The sequence below is a fragment of the Pseudophryne corroboree genome, unplaced genomic scaffold (genome assembly GCF_028390025.1).
Source record: "Pseudophryne corroboree isolate aPseCor3 unplaced genomic scaffold, aPseCor3.hap2 scaffold_149, whole genome shotgun sequence".
Classification (NCBI taxonomy): Eukaryota; Metazoa; Chordata; class Amphibia; order Anura; family Myobatrachidae; genus Pseudophryne; species Pseudophryne corroboree.
The window spans coordinates 450,284-466,138 of NW_026968120.1; the positions used below are offsets into that span (position 1 = coordinate 450,284).

At 49.8% G+C, this 15,855-nt stretch overlaps 15 non-coding genes and 3 pseudogenes across 15 annotated transcripts; 4 read left to right on the forward strand and 14 right to left on the reverse strand.

Moving 5' to 3' along the window:
- The first annotated feature begins 5,527 nt into the window (after positions 1–5,527).
- On the forward strand, positions 5,528–5,691 carry LOC134998805 (U1 spliceosomal RNA). Its single transcript, XR_010200974.1, has one exon. It is a non-coding gene; the product is annotated as a U1 spliceosomal RNA (small nuclear RNA).
- A 152-nt stretch (positions 5,692–5,843) lies between these two features.
- LOC134998593 (U1 spliceosomal RNA) lies at positions 5,844–5,979 on the forward strand (annotated as a pseudogene).
- Positions 5,980–6,677: 698 nt separating this feature from the next.
- On the forward strand, positions 6,678–6,841 carry LOC134999051 (U1 spliceosomal RNA). The gene has a single exon (XR_010201209.1). It is a non-coding gene; the product is annotated as a U1 spliceosomal RNA (small nuclear RNA).
- Positions 6,842–6,993: 152 nt separating this feature from the next.
- On the forward strand, positions 6,994–7,156 carry LOC134999119 (U1 spliceosomal RNA). Its single transcript, XR_010201281.1, has one exon. It is a non-coding gene; the product is annotated as a U1 spliceosomal RNA (small nuclear RNA).
- An 849-nt stretch (positions 7,157–8,005) lies between these two features.
- On the reverse strand, positions 8,006–8,147 carry LOC134998380 (U1 spliceosomal RNA; annotated as a pseudogene).
- A 152-nt stretch (positions 8,148–8,299) lies between these two features.
- On the reverse strand, positions 8,300–8,463 carry LOC134998692 (U1 spliceosomal RNA). The gene has a single exon (XR_010200862.1). It is a non-coding gene; the product is annotated as a U1 spliceosomal RNA (small nuclear RNA).
- Positions 8,464–9,137: 674 nt separating this feature from the next.
- Positions 9,138–9,300, reverse strand: LOC134999183 (U1 spliceosomal RNA). Its single transcript, XR_010201344.1, has one exon. It is a non-coding gene; the product is annotated as a U1 spliceosomal RNA (small nuclear RNA).
- A 152-nt stretch (positions 9,301–9,452) lies between these two features.
- Positions 9,453–9,616, reverse strand: LOC134998838 (U1 spliceosomal RNA). Its single transcript, XR_010201005.1, has one exon. It is a non-coding gene; the product is annotated as a U1 spliceosomal RNA (small nuclear RNA).
- Positions 9,617–10,290: 674 nt separating this feature from the next.
- On the reverse strand, positions 10,291–10,453 carry LOC134998463 (U1 spliceosomal RNA). Its single transcript, XR_010200702.1, has one exon. It is a non-coding gene; the product is annotated as a U1 spliceosomal RNA (small nuclear RNA).
- A 152-nt stretch (positions 10,454–10,605) lies between these two features.
- On the reverse strand, positions 10,606–10,769 carry LOC134999044 (U1 spliceosomal RNA). Its single transcript, XR_010201203.1, has one exon. It is a non-coding gene; the product is annotated as a U1 spliceosomal RNA (small nuclear RNA).
- A 674-nt stretch (positions 10,770–11,443) lies between these two features.
- On the reverse strand, positions 11,444–11,606 carry LOC134998318 (U1 spliceosomal RNA). The gene has a single exon (XR_010200602.1). It is a non-coding gene; the product is annotated as a U1 spliceosomal RNA (small nuclear RNA).
- Positions 11,607–11,758: 152 nt separating this feature from the next.
- On the reverse strand, positions 11,759–11,922 carry LOC134998933 (U1 spliceosomal RNA). Its single transcript, XR_010201095.1, has one exon. It is a non-coding gene; the product is annotated as a U1 spliceosomal RNA (small nuclear RNA).
- A 701-nt stretch (positions 11,923–12,623) lies between these two features.
- LOC134998442 (U1 spliceosomal RNA) lies at positions 12,624–12,759 on the reverse strand (annotated as a pseudogene).
- A 152-nt stretch (positions 12,760–12,911) lies between these two features.
- Positions 12,912–13,075, reverse strand: LOC134998440 (U1 spliceosomal RNA). Its single transcript, XR_010200696.1, has one exon. It is a non-coding gene; the product is annotated as a U1 spliceosomal RNA (small nuclear RNA).
- A 673-nt stretch (positions 13,076–13,748) lies between these two features.
- LOC134998487 (U1 spliceosomal RNA) lies at positions 13,749–13,911 on the reverse strand. Its single transcript, XR_010200720.1, has one exon. It is a non-coding gene; the product is annotated as a U1 spliceosomal RNA (small nuclear RNA).
- A 152-nt stretch (positions 13,912–14,063) lies between these two features.
- LOC134998839 (U1 spliceosomal RNA) lies at positions 14,064–14,227 on the reverse strand. The gene has a single exon (XR_010201006.1). It is a non-coding gene; the product is annotated as a U1 spliceosomal RNA (small nuclear RNA).
- Positions 14,228–14,901: 674 nt separating this feature from the next.
- LOC134999120 (U1 spliceosomal RNA) lies at positions 14,902–15,064 on the reverse strand. Its single transcript, XR_010201282.1, has one exon. It is a non-coding gene; the product is annotated as a U1 spliceosomal RNA (small nuclear RNA).
- Positions 15,065–15,216: 152 nt separating this feature from the next.
- On the reverse strand, positions 15,217–15,380 carry LOC134998941 (U1 spliceosomal RNA). The gene has a single exon (XR_010201103.1). It is a non-coding gene; the product is annotated as a U1 spliceosomal RNA (small nuclear RNA).
- Positions 15,381–15,855: the final 475 nt, after the last annotated feature.

Below are 15,855 nucleotides of genomic sequence, written 5' to 3' on the forward strand. Positions count from 1 at the left end.
TACCTCTGTGTCGGCACTCGGCAGCCCGTCCATAATTGTATATACCACCTAACCGTGGTTTTTTTTTCTTTCTTTATACATACATACTAGTTACGAGTATACTATCTCTTTATCAATCAGTCTATATATTAGCAGCAGACACAGTACAGTGCGGTAGTTCACGGCTGTGGCTACCTCTGTGTCGGCACTCGGCAGCCCGTCCATAATTGTATACTAGTATCCAATCCATCCATCTCCATTGTTTACCTGAGGTGCCTTTTAGTTGTGCCTATTAAAATATGGAGAACAAAAATGTTGAGGTTCCAAAATTAGGGAAAGATCAAGATCCACTTCCACCTCGTGCTGAAGCTGCTGCCACTAGTCATGGCCGAGACGATGAAATGCCAGCAACGTCGTCTGCCAAGGCCGATGCCCAATGTCATAGTACAGAGCATGTCAAATCCAAAACACCAAATATCAGTAAAAAAAGGACTCCAAAACCTAAAATAAAATTGTCGGAGGAGAAGCGTAAACTTGCCAATATGCCATTTACCACACGGAGTGGCAAGGAACGGCTGAGGCCCTGGCCTATGTTCATGGCTAGTGGTTCAGCTTCACATGAGGATGGAAGCACTCAGCCTCTCGCTAGAAAAATGAAAAGACTAAAGCTGGCAAAAGCAGTAGCACCGTAAAGAACTGTGCGTTCTTCGAAATCCCAAATCCACAAGGAGAGTCCGACTCCAATTGTGTCGGTTGCGATGCCTGACCTTCCCAACACTGGACGTGAAGAGCATGCGCCTTCCACCATTTGCACGCCCCCTGCAAGTGATGGAAGGAGCACCCGCAGTCCAGTTCCTGATAGTCAGATTGAAGATGTCAGTGTTGAAGTACACCAGGATGAGGAGGATATGGGTGTTGCTGGCGCTGGGGAGGAAATTGACCAGGAGGATTCTGATGGTGAGGTGGTTTGTTTAAGTCAGGCACCCGGGGAGACACCTGTTGTCCGTGGTAGGAATATGGCCGTTGACATGCCTGGTGAAAATACCAAAAAAATCAGCTCTTCGGTGTGAAAGTATTTCACCAGAAATGCGGACAACAGGTGTCAAGCCGTGTGTTCCCTTTGTCAAGCTGTAATAAGTAGGGGTAAGGACGTTAACCACCTCGGAACATTCTCCCTTATACGTCACCTGCAGCGCATTCATAATAAGTCAGTGACAAGTTCAAAAACTTTGGGTGACAGCGGAAGCAGTCCACTGACCAGTAAATCCCTTCCTCTTGTAACCAAGCTCACGCAAACCACCCACCAACTCCCTCAGTGTCAATTTCCTCCTTCCCCAGGAATGCCAATAGTCCTGCAGGCAATGTCACTGGCAATTCTGACGAGTCCTCTCCTGCCTGGGATTCCTCCGATGCATCCTTGCGTGTAACGCCTACTGCTGCTGGCGCTGCTGTTGTTGCTGCTGGGAGTCGATGGTCATCCCAGAAGGGAAGTCGTAAGCACACTTTTACTACTTCCACCAAGCAATTGACTGTCCAACAGTCCTTTGCGAGGAAGATGAAATATCACAGCAGTCATCCTGTTGCAAAGCGGATAACTGAGGCCTTGACAACTATGTTGGTTTTAGACGTGCGTCCGGTATCCGCCGTTAGTTCACAGGGAACTAGACAATTTCTTGAGGTAGTGTGCCCCCGTTACCAAATACCATCTAGGTTCCACTTCTCTATGCAGGCGATACCGAGAATGTACACGGACGTCAGAAAAAGACTCACCAGTGTCCTAAAAAATGCAGTTGTACCCAATGTCCACTTAACCACGGACATGTGGACAAGTGGAGCAGGGCAGGGTCAGGACTATATGACTGTGACAGCCCACTGGGTAGATGTATGGACTCCCGCCGCAAGAACAGCAGCAGCGGCACCAGTAGCAGCATCTCGCAAACGCCAACTCTTTCCTAGGCAGGCTACGCTTTGTATCACCGGTTTCCAGAATACGCACACAGCTGAAAACCTCTTACGGCAACTGAGGAAGATCATCGCGGAATGGCTTACCCCAATTGGACTCTCCTGTGGATTTGTGGCATCGGACAACGCCAGCAATATTGTGTGTGCATTAAATCTGGGCCAATTCCAGCACGTCCCATGTTTTGCACATACCTTGAATTTGGTGGTGCAGAATTTTTTAAAAAACGACAGGGGCGTGCAAGAGATGCTGTCGGTGGCCAGAAGAATTGCGGGACACTTTCGGCGTACAGGCACCACGTACAGAAAACTGGAGCACCACCAAAAACTACTGAACCTGCCCTGCCATCATCTGAAGCAAGAAGTGGTAACGAGGTGGAATTCAACCCTGTATATGCTTCAGAGGTTGGAGGAGCAGCAAAAGGCCATTCAAGCCTATACAATTGAGCACGATATAGGAGGTGGGATGCACCTGTCTCAAGCGCAGTGGAGAATGATTTCAACGTTGTGCAAGGTTCTGATGCCCTTTGAACTTGCCACACGTGAAGTCAGTTCATACACTGCCAGCCTGAGTCAGGTCATTCCCCTCATCAGGCTTTTGCAGAAGAAGCTGGAGACATTGAAGGAGGAGCTAACACGGAGCGATTCCGCTAGGCATGTGGGACTTGTGGATGGAGCCCTTAATTCGCTTAGCAAGGATTCACGGGTGGTCAATCTGTTGAAATCAGAGCACTACATTTTGGCCACCGTGCTCGATCCTAGATTTAAAGCCTACCTTGGATCTCTCTTTCCGGCAGACACAAGTCTGCTGGGGTTCAAACACCTGCTGGCGAGTAAATTGTCAAGTCAAGCGGAACGCGACCTGTCAACAACATCTCCTCCTTCACATTCTCCCGCAACTGGGGGTGCGAGGAAAAGGCTCAGAATTCCGAGCCCACCCGCTGGCGGTGATGCAGGGCAGTCTGGAGCGACTGCTGATGCTGACATCTGGTCCGGACTGAAGGACCTGACAACGATTACGGACATGTCGTCTACTGTCACTGCATATGATTCTCTCCCCATTGAAAGAATGGTGGAGGATTATATGAGTGACCGCATCCAAGTAGGCACGTCACACAGTCCGTACTTATACTGGCCGGAAAAAGAGGCAATTTGGAGGCCCTTGCACAAACTGGCTTTATTCTACCTAAGTTGCCCTCCCACAAGTGTGTACTCCGAAAGAGTGTTTAGTGCCGCCGCTCACCTTGTCAGCAATCGGCGTACGAGGTTACATCCAGAAAATGTGGAGAAGATGATGTTCATTAAAATGAATTATAATCAATTCCTCCGTGGAGACATTGACCAGCAGCAATTGCCTCCACAAAGTACACAGGGAGCTGAGATGGTGGATTCCAGTGGGGACAAATTGATAATCTGTGAGGAGGGGGATGTACACGGTGATATATCGGAGGATGATGATGAGGTGGACATCTTGCCTCTGTAGAGCCAGTTTGTGCAAGGAGAGATTAATTGCTTCTTTTTTGGTGGGGGTCCAAACCAACCCGTCATATCAGTCACAGTCGTGTGGCAGACCCTGTCACTGAAATGATGGGTTGGTTAAAGTGTGCATGTCCTGTTTATACAACATAAGGGTGGGTGGGAGGGCCCAAGGACAATTCCATCTTGCACCTCTTTTTTCTTTTCTTTTTCTTTGCGTCATGTGCTGTTTGGGGAGGGTTTTTTGGAAGGGACATCCTGCGTGACACTGCAGTGCCACTCCTAGATGTGCCCGGTGTTTGTGTCGGCCACTAGGGTCGCTTATCTTACTCACACAGCTACCTCATTGCGCCTCTTTTTTTCTTTGCGTCATGTGCTGTTTGGGGAGGGTTTTTTGGAAGGGACATCCTGCGTGACACTGCAGTGCCACTCCTAGATGGGCCCGGTGTTTGTGTCGGCCACTAGGGTCGCTAATCTTACTCACACAGCTACCTCATTGCGCCTCTTTTTTTCTTTGCGTCATGTGCTGTTTGGGGAGGGTTTTTTGGAAGGGCCATCCTGCGTGACACTGCAGTGCCACTCCTAGATGGGCCCGGTGTTTGTGTCGGCCACTAGGGTCGCTTATCTTACTCACACAGCGACCTCGGTGCAAATTTTAGGACTAAAAATAATATTGTGAGGTGTGAGGTATTCAGAATAGACTGAAAATGAGTGGAAATTATGGTTTTTGAGGTTAATAATACTTTGGGATCAAAATGACCGCCAAATTCTATGATTTAAGCTGTTTTTTAGGTTTTTTGGAAAAAAACACCCGAATCCAAAACACACCCGAATCCGACAAAAAAAATTCGGTGAGGTTTTGCCAAAACGCGGTCGAACCCAAAACACGGCCGCGGAACCGAACCCAAAACCAAAACACAAAACCCGAAAAATTTCCGGCGCTCATCTCTAGTGACCACGCCCCCTGTGTCTCCTCCGTTGCAGACCCCATTTTGAAGCCTTGCCCCCGGACTAAGAGAAAAGAATGCCCTTGCGCACTATCCTGACTTCTCCTCCCGTCTGCTTAATTTGTGCCTTCCAACGCACAATGCGAACAACAGGTGGTGCTGCAGGGCCCACACCCTTTTACTTGCCTTACAGAACAGCTCTGGAGCTGTTACAGTGCCCAGCTGCTGCAAGAAATCAGCTTGAATGCATCAGGGGATGGGGCATGGCCAACATGAGCCCCACACCAAAGGAGGGTGGGGGTGTTTAATGCGAACTAGGGGTCATCCAAGCACTGCAAAAGGCCGCCATGCCCTGCATGCCCCTTTTCTCTTTTCATATGCAGATGAGGGTTCCAGTCAACTTTGGCCCACTGCTTGGATAACATCACCGTATGCAAATCCGTCTGCTGCAGACCTTCCCCCAGGAGTGCTTGTACTAGTTGTTGCATATGGGCCCTCATTCCGAGTCGTTCGCTCTGTAAATTTCATCGCATCGCAGTGAAATTCTGCTTAGTACGCATGCGCAATATTCGCACTGCGACTGCGCCAAGTAATTTTACAATGAAGAAAGTATTTTTACTCACGGCTTTTTCTTCGCTCCGGCGATCGTAATGTGATTGACAGGAAATGGGTGTTACTGGGCGGAAACAGGCCGTTTTATGGGCGTGTGGGAAAAAACGCTACAGTTTCCGGAAAAAACGCAGGAGTGGCCGGAGAAACGGGGGAGTGTCTGGGCGAACTCTGGGAGTGTTTGTGACGTCAAACCAGGAACGACAAGCACTGAACTGATCGCAGATGCCGAGTAAGTCTGAAGCTACTCTGAAACTGCTAAGTAGTTTGTAATCGCAATAAGCTAAGATTCACTCCCAGTAGGCGGCGGCTTAGTGTGTGTAACTCTGCTAAAATCGCATTGCGAGCGATCAACTCGGAATGAGGGCCATGGTTTGATATTTGATGGTGCTTCAGTATTAGGCAGCCTTCCGCCCTCCCATGTTCATCTGAAAAGATGTCGTCTCCCTGCAGTTGTTGTCCCCAGATGAGAGTTCCCTTGTGCTGCCTCAGTTGAATCTCCTTTACTTGACAGAGATGTGCCTGAGCAGCGGCCCTCATCAGCCCTATCCCAAATCATACTTATTTTGCATAGGAGATACCATGGTCATGAAGATTGTTCTCCCAGGGTGAGGTTCATTCATTGCATTCTGGGTATGCTGGCCCCTGTGATTTTCCCAAATGTGGGAAACTCGACTGCATTATTTGTGGTAGTGGGGGACTGTGTTTGTGCTTTCCTCTGGTCAGCTCTGGTAAAAGTCAGATTTCTTTGTCTCAGATCTTCCTCTAGCCTTGTTCTTCTTTCGAGAGTTCCCTGGTGCTGCATCAGTTGGATCTCCTTCACTTCACAGGGGGGAACCCGAGCAGCGACCCTCCCCAGCTCTAGCCCAACTCCTACTTACCTGCCAGGTGAGATACTATGATCATGAAGGTGCTTCTCCCAGGGCAAGGCTCAACCATTGCACTCTGGGTGTGCTGCTCCTGCGATTTCCCCAAATGTGGGAAACTTGACTCCATTATTTGTGTTTCCCCTCGTCGGCTCTCGTATAATTCAGATCTCTTTGTCTCAGGTCTCTCTCCAGCCTAGTTTGCTGTCTGTTTCCACTTCTCTTTTCTTGAGCCGCTCCCTTCTATGCCCTTGCGCACTATCCTGACTTCTGCCGTCTGCTTACTTCGTGCCTTCCAACGCACAATGCGAACTACAGGTAGTGCTGCAGGGCCCACACCCTTTTACTTGCCTTACAGAGTAGCTCTGGAGCAGTTACAGTGCCCAGCTGCTGCAAGAAATCAGCTTGAATGCTTCAGGGGCTGGGGCATAGCCAACATGAGCCCCACACCGAAGGAGGGAGGAGGTGTGTAATGCAAACTAGGGGTCATCCAAGCGCTGCAAAAGGCCGCCATGCCCTGCACGCCCCTTTTCTCTTTTCATATGCAGACGAGGGTTGAAGCCAACTTTGACCCACTGCTTGGATGACATCACCATATGCAAATCCATCTGCTGCAGGCCTTCCCCCAGGAATGCTTGCACTAGTTGTTGCATTTGGTTTGTTGTTTGGGGGTGCTTCAGTATTAGGCAGCCTTCTGCCCTCACATGTTCATCTGAAAATATATGTTCTCCCTGCAGTTGTTGTCCCAAGATGAGAGTTCCCTTGTGCTGCCTCAGTTGAATCTCCTTTACTTGACAGAGATGTGCCTGAGCAGCGGCCCTCCCCAGCCCTATTCCAAATCATACTTATTTTGCATAGGAGATACCATGGTCATGAAGATTTTTCTCCCAGGGTGAGGTTCATTCATTGCATTTTGGGTATGCTGACCCCTGTGATTTCCCCAAATGTGGGAAACTTGACTGCATTATTTGTGGTAGCGGGAGACTGTGTTTGTGCTTTCCTCTGGTCAGCTCTGGTAAAAGTCAGATTTCTTTGTCTCAGATCTTCCTCTAGCCTTGTTCTTCTTTCGAGAGTTCCCTGGTGCTGCCTCAGTTGGATCTCCTTCACTTCACAGGGGGGAACCCGAGCAGCGACCCTCCCCAGCTCTAGCCCAACTCCTACTTACCTGCCAGGTGAGATACTATGATCATGAAGGTGCTTCTCCCAGGGCAAGGCTCACCCATTGCACTCTGGGTGTGCTGCCCCTGCGATTTCCCCAAATGTGGGAAACTTGACTGCATAATTTGTGTTTCCCCTGGTCGGCTCTCGTATAATTCAGATCTCTTTGTCTCAGGTCTCTCTCCAGCCTAGTTTGCTGTCTGTTTCCACTTCTCTTTTCTTCAGCCGCTCCCTTCTATACCCTTGTGCACTATCCTGACTTCTCCTCCCGTCTGCTTACTTTGTGCCTTCCAATGCACAATGCAAACTACAGGTAGTGCTGCAGGGCCCACACCCTTTTACTTGCCTTACAGAGCAGCTCTGGAGCTGTTACAGTGCCCAGCTGCTGCAAGAAATCTGCTTGAATGCTTCAGGGGATGGGGCATGGCCAACATGAGCCCCACACCAAAGCAGGGTGCAGCAGAAGGCTGCCTAATACTGAAGCACCCCCAAACAACAAACCAAATGCAACAACTAGTGCAAGCATTCCTGGGGGAAGGCCTGCCGCAGATGGATTTGCATATGGTGATGTCATCCAAGCAGTGGGTCAAAGTTGGCTTCAACCCTCGTCTGCATATGAAAACAGAAAAGGGGCATGCAGGGCATGGTGGCCTTTTGCGGCGCTTGACTGACCCCTAGTTTGCATTAAACACCTCCACCCTCCTTCGGTGTGGGGCTGATGTTGGCTATGCCCCAGCCCCTGAAGCATTCAAGCTGATTTCTTGCAGCAGCTGGGCACTGTAACAGCTCCAGAGCTGCTCTGTAAGGCAAGTAAAAGGGTGTGGGCCCTGAAGCACTACCTGTAGTTTGCATTGTGCATTGGAAGGCACAAAGTAAGCAGACGGGAGGAGAAGTCAGGATAGTGCACAAGGGTATAGAAGGGAGCGGCTGAAGAAAAGAGAAGTGGAAACAGACAGCAAACTAGGCTGGAGAGAGACCTGAGACAAAGAGATCTCAATTATACGAGAGCCGACCAGGGGAAACACAAATTATGCAGTCAAGTTTCCCACATTTGGGGAAATCGCAGGAGCAGCACACCCAGAGTACAATGGGTGAGCCTTGCCCTGGGAGAAGCACCTTCATGATCATAGTATCTCACCTGGCAGGTAAGTAGGAGTTGGGCTAGAGCTGGGGAGGGTCGCTGCTCGGGTACCCCCCTGTAAAGTGAAGGAGATCCAACTAAGGCAGCACAAGGGAACTCTCGAAAGAAGAACAAGGCTAGAGGAAAATCTGAGACAAAGAAATCTGACTTTTACTAGAGCTGACCAGAGGAAAGCACAAACACAGTCCCCCACTACCACAAATAATGCAGTTGAGTTTCCCACATTTGGGGAAATCACAGGGGTCAGCATACCCAAAATGCAATGAATGAACCTCACCCTGGGAGAAAAATCTTCATGACCATGGTATCTCCTATGCAAAATAAGTATGATTTGGAATAGGGCTGGGGAGGGCCGCTGCTCATGCACATCTCTGTCAAGTAAAGGAGATTCAACTGAGGCAGCACAAGGGAACTCTCATCTGGGGACAACAACTGCAGGGAGAACATATATTTTCAGATGAACATGGGAGGGCAGAAGGCTGCCTAATACTGAAGCACCCCCAAACAACAAACCAAATGCAACAACTAGTGCAAGCATTCCTGGGGGAAGGCCTGCCGCAGATGGATTTGCATATGGTGATGTCATCCAAGCAGTGGGTCAAAGTTGGCTTCAACCCTCGTCTGCATATGAAAAGAGAAAAGGGGCGTGCAGGGCATGGTGGCCTTTTGCGGCGCTTGGCTGACCCCTAGTTTGCATTAAACACCTCCACCCTCCTTTGGTGTGGGGCTCATGTTGGCCATGCCCCAGCCCCTGAAGCATTCAAGCTGATTTCTTGCAGCAGCTGGGCACTGTAACAGCTCCAGAGCTGCTCTGTAAGGCAAGTAAAAGGGTGTGGGCCCTGCAGCACTACCTGTAGTTCGCATTGTGCGTTGGAAGGCACAAAGTAAGCGGACAGGAGGAGAAGTCAGGATAGTGCGCAAGGGCATAGAAGGGAGCGGCTCAAGAAAAGAGAAGTGGAAACAGACAGCAAACTAGGCTGGAGAGAGACCTGAGACAAAGAGATCTGAATTATACGAGAGCCGACCAGGGGAAACACAAATTATGCAGTCAAGTTTCCCACATTTGGGGAAATCGCAGGAGCAGCACACCCAGAGTGCAATGGGTGAGCCTTGCCCTGGGAGAAGCACCTTCATGATCATAGTATCTCACCTGGCAGGTAAGTAGGAGTTGGGCTAGAGCTGGGGAGGATCGCTGCTCGGGTACCCCCCTGTAAACTGAAGGAGATCCAACTGAGGCAGCACAAGGGAACTCTCGAAAGAAGAACAAGGCTAGAGGAAAATCTGAGACAAAGAAATCTGACTTTTACCAGAGCTGACCAGAGGAAAGCACAAACACAGTCCCCCACTACCACAAATAATGCAGTCAAGTTTCCCACATTTGGGGAAATCACAGGGGTCAGCATACCCAAAATGCAATGAATGAACCTCACCCTGGGAGAACAATCTTCATGACCATGGTATCTCCTATGCAAAATAAGTATGATTTGGAATAGGGCTGGGGAGGGCCGCTGCTCATGCACATCTCTGTCAAGTAAAGGAGATTCAACTGAGGCAGCACAAGGGAACTCTCATCTGGGGACAACAACTGCAGGGAGAACACATATTTTCAGATGAACATGGGAGGGCAGAAGGCTGCCTAATACTGAAGCACCCCCAAACAACAAACCAAATGCAACAACTAGTGCAAGCATTCCTGGGGGAAGTTCTGCAGAAGACGGATTTGCATACAGTGATGTCATCCAAGCAGTGGGTCAAAGTTGGCTTCAACCCTCATCTGCATATGAAAAGAGAAAAGGAGCGTGCAGGGCATGGCGGCCTTTTGCGGTGCTTGGATGACCCCTAGTTCGCATTAAACACCTCCACCCTCCTTTGGTGTGGGGCTCATGTTGGCCATGCCCCATCCCCTGAAGCATTCAAGCAGATTTCTTGCAGCAGCTGGGCACTGTAACATCTCCAGAGCTGCTCTGTAAGGCAAGTAAAAGGGTGTGGGCCCTGCAGCACTACCTGTAGTTTGCATTGTGCATTGGAAGGCACAAAGTAAGCAGACGGGAGGAGAAGTCAGGATAGTGCACAAGGGTATAGAAGGGAGCGGCTGAAGAAAAGAGAAGTGGAAACAGACAGCAAACTAGGTTGGAGAGAGACCTGAGACAAAGAGATCTGAATTATACGAGAGCCGACCAGGGGAAACACAAATTATGCAGTTAAGTTTCCCACATTTGGGGAAATCGCAGGGGCAGCACACCCAGAGTGCAATGGGTGAGCTTTGCCCTGGGAGAAGCACCTTCATGATCATAGTATCTCACCTGGCAGGTAAGTAGGAGTTGGGCTAGAGCTGGGGAGGGTCTCTGCTTGGGCACCCCCCTGTCAAGTGAAGGAGATCCAACTGAGGCAGCACAAGGGAACTCTCGAAAGAAGAACAAGGCTAGAGGAAGATCTGAAACAAAGAAATCTGACTTTTACCAGAGCTGACCAGAGGAAAACACAAACACAGTCCCCCACTACCACAAATAAAGCAGTCAAGTTTCCCACATTTGGGGAAATCACAGGGGTCAGCATACCCAGAATGCAATGAATGAACCTCACCCTGGGAGAATAATCTTCATGACCATGGTATCTCCTATGCAAAATAAGTATGATTTGGGATAGAGCTGGGGAGGGCCGCTGCTCAGGCACATCTCTGTCAAGTTAAGGAGATTCAACTGAGGCAGCACAAGGTAACTCTCATCTGGGGACAACAACTGCAGGGAGAACACATATTTTCAGATGAACATGGGAGGGCAGAAGGCTGCCTAATACTGAAGCACCCCCAAACAACAAACCAAATGCAACAACTAGTGCAAGCATTCCTGGGGGAAGTTCTGCAGAAGACGGATTTGCATATGGTAATGTCATCCAAGCAGTGGGTCAAAGTTGGCTTCATCCCTCGTCTGCATATGAAAACAGAAAAGGGGCGTGCAGGGCATGGTGGCCTTTTGCGGCGCTTGTCTGACCCCTAGTTTGCATTAAACACCTCCACCCTCCTTCGGTGTGGGGCTCATGTTGGCTATGCCCCAGCCCCTGAAGCATTCAAGCTGATTTCTTGCAGCAGCTGGGCACTGTAACAGCTCCAGAGCTGCTCTGTAAGGCAAGTAAAAGGGTGTGGGCCCTGCAGCACTACCTGTAGTTTGCATTGTGCATTGGAAGGCACAAAGTAAGCAGACGGGAGGAGAAGTCAGGATAGTGCACAAGGGTATAGAAGGGAGCGGCTGAAGAAAAGAGAAGTGGAAACAGACAGCAAACTAGGCTGGAGAGAGACCTGAGACAAAGAGATCTGAATTATACGAGAGCCGACCAGGGGAAACACAAATTATGCAGTCAAGTTTCCCACATTTGGGGAAATCGCAGGAGCAGCACACCCAGAGTACAATGGGTGAGCCTTGCCCTGGGAGAAGCACCTTCATGATCATAGTATCTCACCTGGCAGGTAAGTAGGAGTTGGGCTAGAGCTGGGGAGGGTCGCTGCTCGGGTACCCCCCTGTAAAGTGAAGGAGATCCAACTGAGGCAGCACAAGGGAACTCTCGAAAGAAGAACAAGGCTAAAGGAAAATCTGAGACAAAGAAATCTGACTTTTACCAGAGCTGACCAGAGGAATGCACAAACACAGTCTCCCACTACCACAAATAATGCAGTCGAGTTTCCCACATTTGGGGAAATCACAGGGGTCAGCATACCCAAAATGCAATGAATGAACCTCACCCTGGGAGAAAAATCTTCATGACCATGGTATCTCCTATGCAAAATAAGTATGATTTGGAATAGGGCTGGGGAGGGCCGCTGCTCATGCACATCTCTGTCAAGTAAAGGAGATTCAACTGAGGCAGCACAAGGGAACTCTCATCTTGGGACAACAACTGCAGGGAGAACATATATTTTCAGATGAACATGGGAGGGCAGAAGGCTGCCTAATACTGAAGCACCCCCAAACAACAAACCAAATGCAACAACTAGTGCAAGCATTCCTGGGGGATGGCCTGCCGCAGATGGATTTGCATATGGTGATGTCATCCAAGCAGTGGGTCAAAGTTGGCTTCAACCCTCGTCTGCATATGAAAAGAGAAAAGGGGCATGCAGGGCATGGTGGCCTTTTGCGGCGCTTGGCTGACCCCTAGTTTGCATTAAACACCTCCACCCTCCTTTGGTGTGGGGCTCATGTTGGCTATGCCCCAGCCCCTGAAGCATTCAAGCTGATTTCTTGCAGCAGCTGGGCACTGTAACAGCTCCAGAGCTGCTCTGTAAGGCAAGTAAAAGGGTGTGGGCCCTGCAGCACTACCTGTAGTTTGCATTGTGCATTGGAAGGCACAAAGTAAGCAGACGGGAGGAGAAGTCAGGATAGTGCACAAGGGTATAGAAGGGAGCGGCTGAAGAAAAGAGAAGTGGAAACAGACAGCTAACTAGGCTGGAGAGAGACCTGAGACAAAGAGATCTGAATTATACGAGAGCCGACGAGGGGAAACACAAATTATGCAGTCAAGTTTCCCACATTTGGGGAAATCGCAGGAGCAGCACACCCAGAGTGCAATGGTTGAGCCTTGCCCTGGGAGAAGCACCTTCATGATCATAGTATCTCACCTGGCAGGTAAGTAGGAGTTGGGCTAGAGCTGGGGAGGGTCGCTGCTCGGGTTCCCCCCTGTGAAGTGAAGGAGATCCAACTGAGGCAGCACCAGGGAACTCTCGAAAGAAGAACAAGGCTAGAGGAAGATCTGAGACAAAGAAATCTGACTTTAACCAGAGCTGACCAGAGGAAAGCACAAACACAGTCCCCCACTACCACAAATAATGCAGTCGAGTTTCCCACATTTGGGAAAATCACAGGGGTCAGCATACCCAGAATGCAATGAATGAACCTCACCCTGGGAGAACAATCTTCATGACCATGGTATCTCCTATGCAAAATAAGTATGATTTGGGATAGGGCTGGTGAGGGCCGCTGCTCAGGCACATCTCTGTCAAGTAAAGGAGATTCAATTGAGGCAGCACAAGTGAACTCTCATCTGGGGACAACAACTGCAGGGAGACCACATCTTTTCAGATGAACATGGGAGGGCGGAAGGCTGCCTAATACTGAAGCACCATCAAATATCAAACCATATGCAACAACTAGTACAAGCACTCCTGGGGGAAGGTCTGCAGCAGACGGATTTGCATACGGTGATGTTATCCAAGCAGTGGGCCAAGTTGACTGGAACCCTCATCTGCATATGAAAAGAGAAAAGGGGCATGCAGGGCATGGCGGCCTTTTGCAGTGCTTGGATGACCCCTAGTTCGAATTAAACACCTCCCCCCTCCTTTGGTGTGGGGCTCATGTTGGCCATGCCCCATCCCCTGAAGCATTAAAGCTGATTTCTTGCAGCAGCTGGGCACTGTAACAGCTCCAGAGCTGCTATGTAAGGCAAGTAAAAGGGTGTGGGCCCTGCAGCACTACCTGTAGTTTGCATTGTGCATTGGAAGGCACAAAGTAAGCAGACGGGAGGAGAAGTCAGGATAGTGCACAAGGGTATAGAAGGGAGCGGCTGAAGAAAAGAGAAGTGGAAACAGACAGCAAACTAGGCTGGAGAGAGACCTGAGACAAATAGATCTGAATTATACGAGAGCCGACCAGGGGAAACACAAATTATGCAGTCAAGTTTCCCACATTTGGGGAAATCGCAGGGGCAGCACTTCCAGAGTGCAATGGGTGAGCCTTGCCCTGGGAGAAGCACCTTCATGATCATAGTATCTCACCTGGCAGGTAAGTAGGAGTTGGGCTAGAGCTGGGGAGGGTCGCTGCTCGGGTACCCCCCTGTAAAGTGAAGGAGATCCAACTGAGGCAGCACAATGGAACTCTCGAAAGAAGAACAAGGCTAGAGGAAAATCTGAGACAAAGAAATCTGACTTTTACCAGAGCTGACCAGAGGAAAGCACAAACACAGTCCCCCACTACCACAAATAATGCAGTCAAGTTTCCCACATTTGGGGAAATCACAGGGGTCAGCATACCCAAAATGCAATGAATGAACCTCACCCTGGGAGAACAATCTTCATGACCATGGTATCTCCTATGCAAAATAAGTATGATTTGGAATAGGGCTGGGGAGGGCCGCTGCTCATGCACATCTCTGTCAAGTAAAGGAGATTCAACTGAGGCAGCACAAGGGAACTCTCATCTGGGGACAACAACTGCAGGGAGAACACATATTTTCAGATGAACATGGGAGGGCAGAAGGCTGCCTAATACTGAAGCACCCCCAAACAACAAACCAAATGCAACAACTAGTGCAAGCATTCCTGGGGGAAGTTCTGCAGAAGACGGATTTGCATACGGTGATGTCATCCAAGCAGTGGGTCAAAGTTGGCTTCAACCCTCATCTGCATATGAAAAGAGAAAAGGGGCGTGCAGGGCATGGCGGCCTTTTGCGGTGCTTGGATGACCCCTAGTTCGCATTAAACACCTCCACCCTCCTTTGGTGTGGGGCTCATGTTGGCCATGCCCCATCCCCTGAAGCATTCAAGCTGATTTCTTGCAGCAGCTGGGCACTGTAACAGCTCCAGAGCTGCTCTGTAAGGCAAGTAAAAGGGTGTGGGCCCTGCAGCACTACCTGTAGTTTGCATTGTGCATTGGAAGGCACAAAGTAAGCAGACGGGAGGAGAAGTCAGGATAGTGCACAAGGGTATAGAAGGGAGCGGCTGAAGAAAAGAGAAGTGGAAACAGACAGCAAACTAGGCTGGAGAGAGACCTGAGACAAAGAGATCTGAATTATACGAGAGCCGACCAGGGGAAACACAAATTATGCAGTCAAGTTTCCCACATTTGGGGAAATCGCAGGGGCAGCACACCCAGAGTGCAATGGGTGAGCCTTGCCCTGGGAGAAGCACCTTCATGATCATAGTATCTCACCTGGCAGGTAAGTAGGAGTTGGGCTAGAGCTGGGGAGGGTCGCTGTTCGGGCACCCCCCTGTCAAGTGAAAGAGATCCAACTGAGGCAGCACAAGGGAACTCTCGAAAGAAGAACAAGGCTAGAGGAAGATCTGAGACAAAGAAATCTGACTTTTTCCAGAGCTGACCAGAGGAAAGCACAAACACAGTCCCCCACTACCACAAATAATGCAGTCGAGTTTCCCACATTTGGGGAAATCACAGGGGTCAGCATACCCAGAATGCAATGAATGAACCTCACCCTGGGAGAAAAATCTTCATGACCATGGTATCGCCTATGCAAAATAAGTATGATTTGGGATAGGGCTGGGGAGGGCCGCTGCTCAGGCACATCTCTGTCAAGTAAAGGAGATTCAACTGAGGCAGCACAAGGGAACTCTCATCTGGGGACAACAACTGCAGGGAGAACACATATTTTCAGATGAACATGTGAGGGCAGAAGGCTGCCTAATGCTGAAGCACCCCCAAACAACAAACCAAATGCAACAACTAGTGCAAGCATTCCTGGGGGAAGGCCTGCAGCAGATGGATTTGCATATGGTGATGTCATCCAAGCAGTGGGTCAAAGTTGGCTTCAACCCTCGTCTGCATATGAAAAGAGAAAAGGGGCGTGCAGGGCATGGCGGCCTTTTGCAGCGCTTGGATGACCCCTAGTTCGCATTACACACCTCCACCCTCCTTCGGTGTGGGGCTCATGTTGGCTATGCCCCAGCCCCTGAAGCATTCAAGCTGATTTCTTGCAGCAGCTGGGCACTGTAACTGCTCCA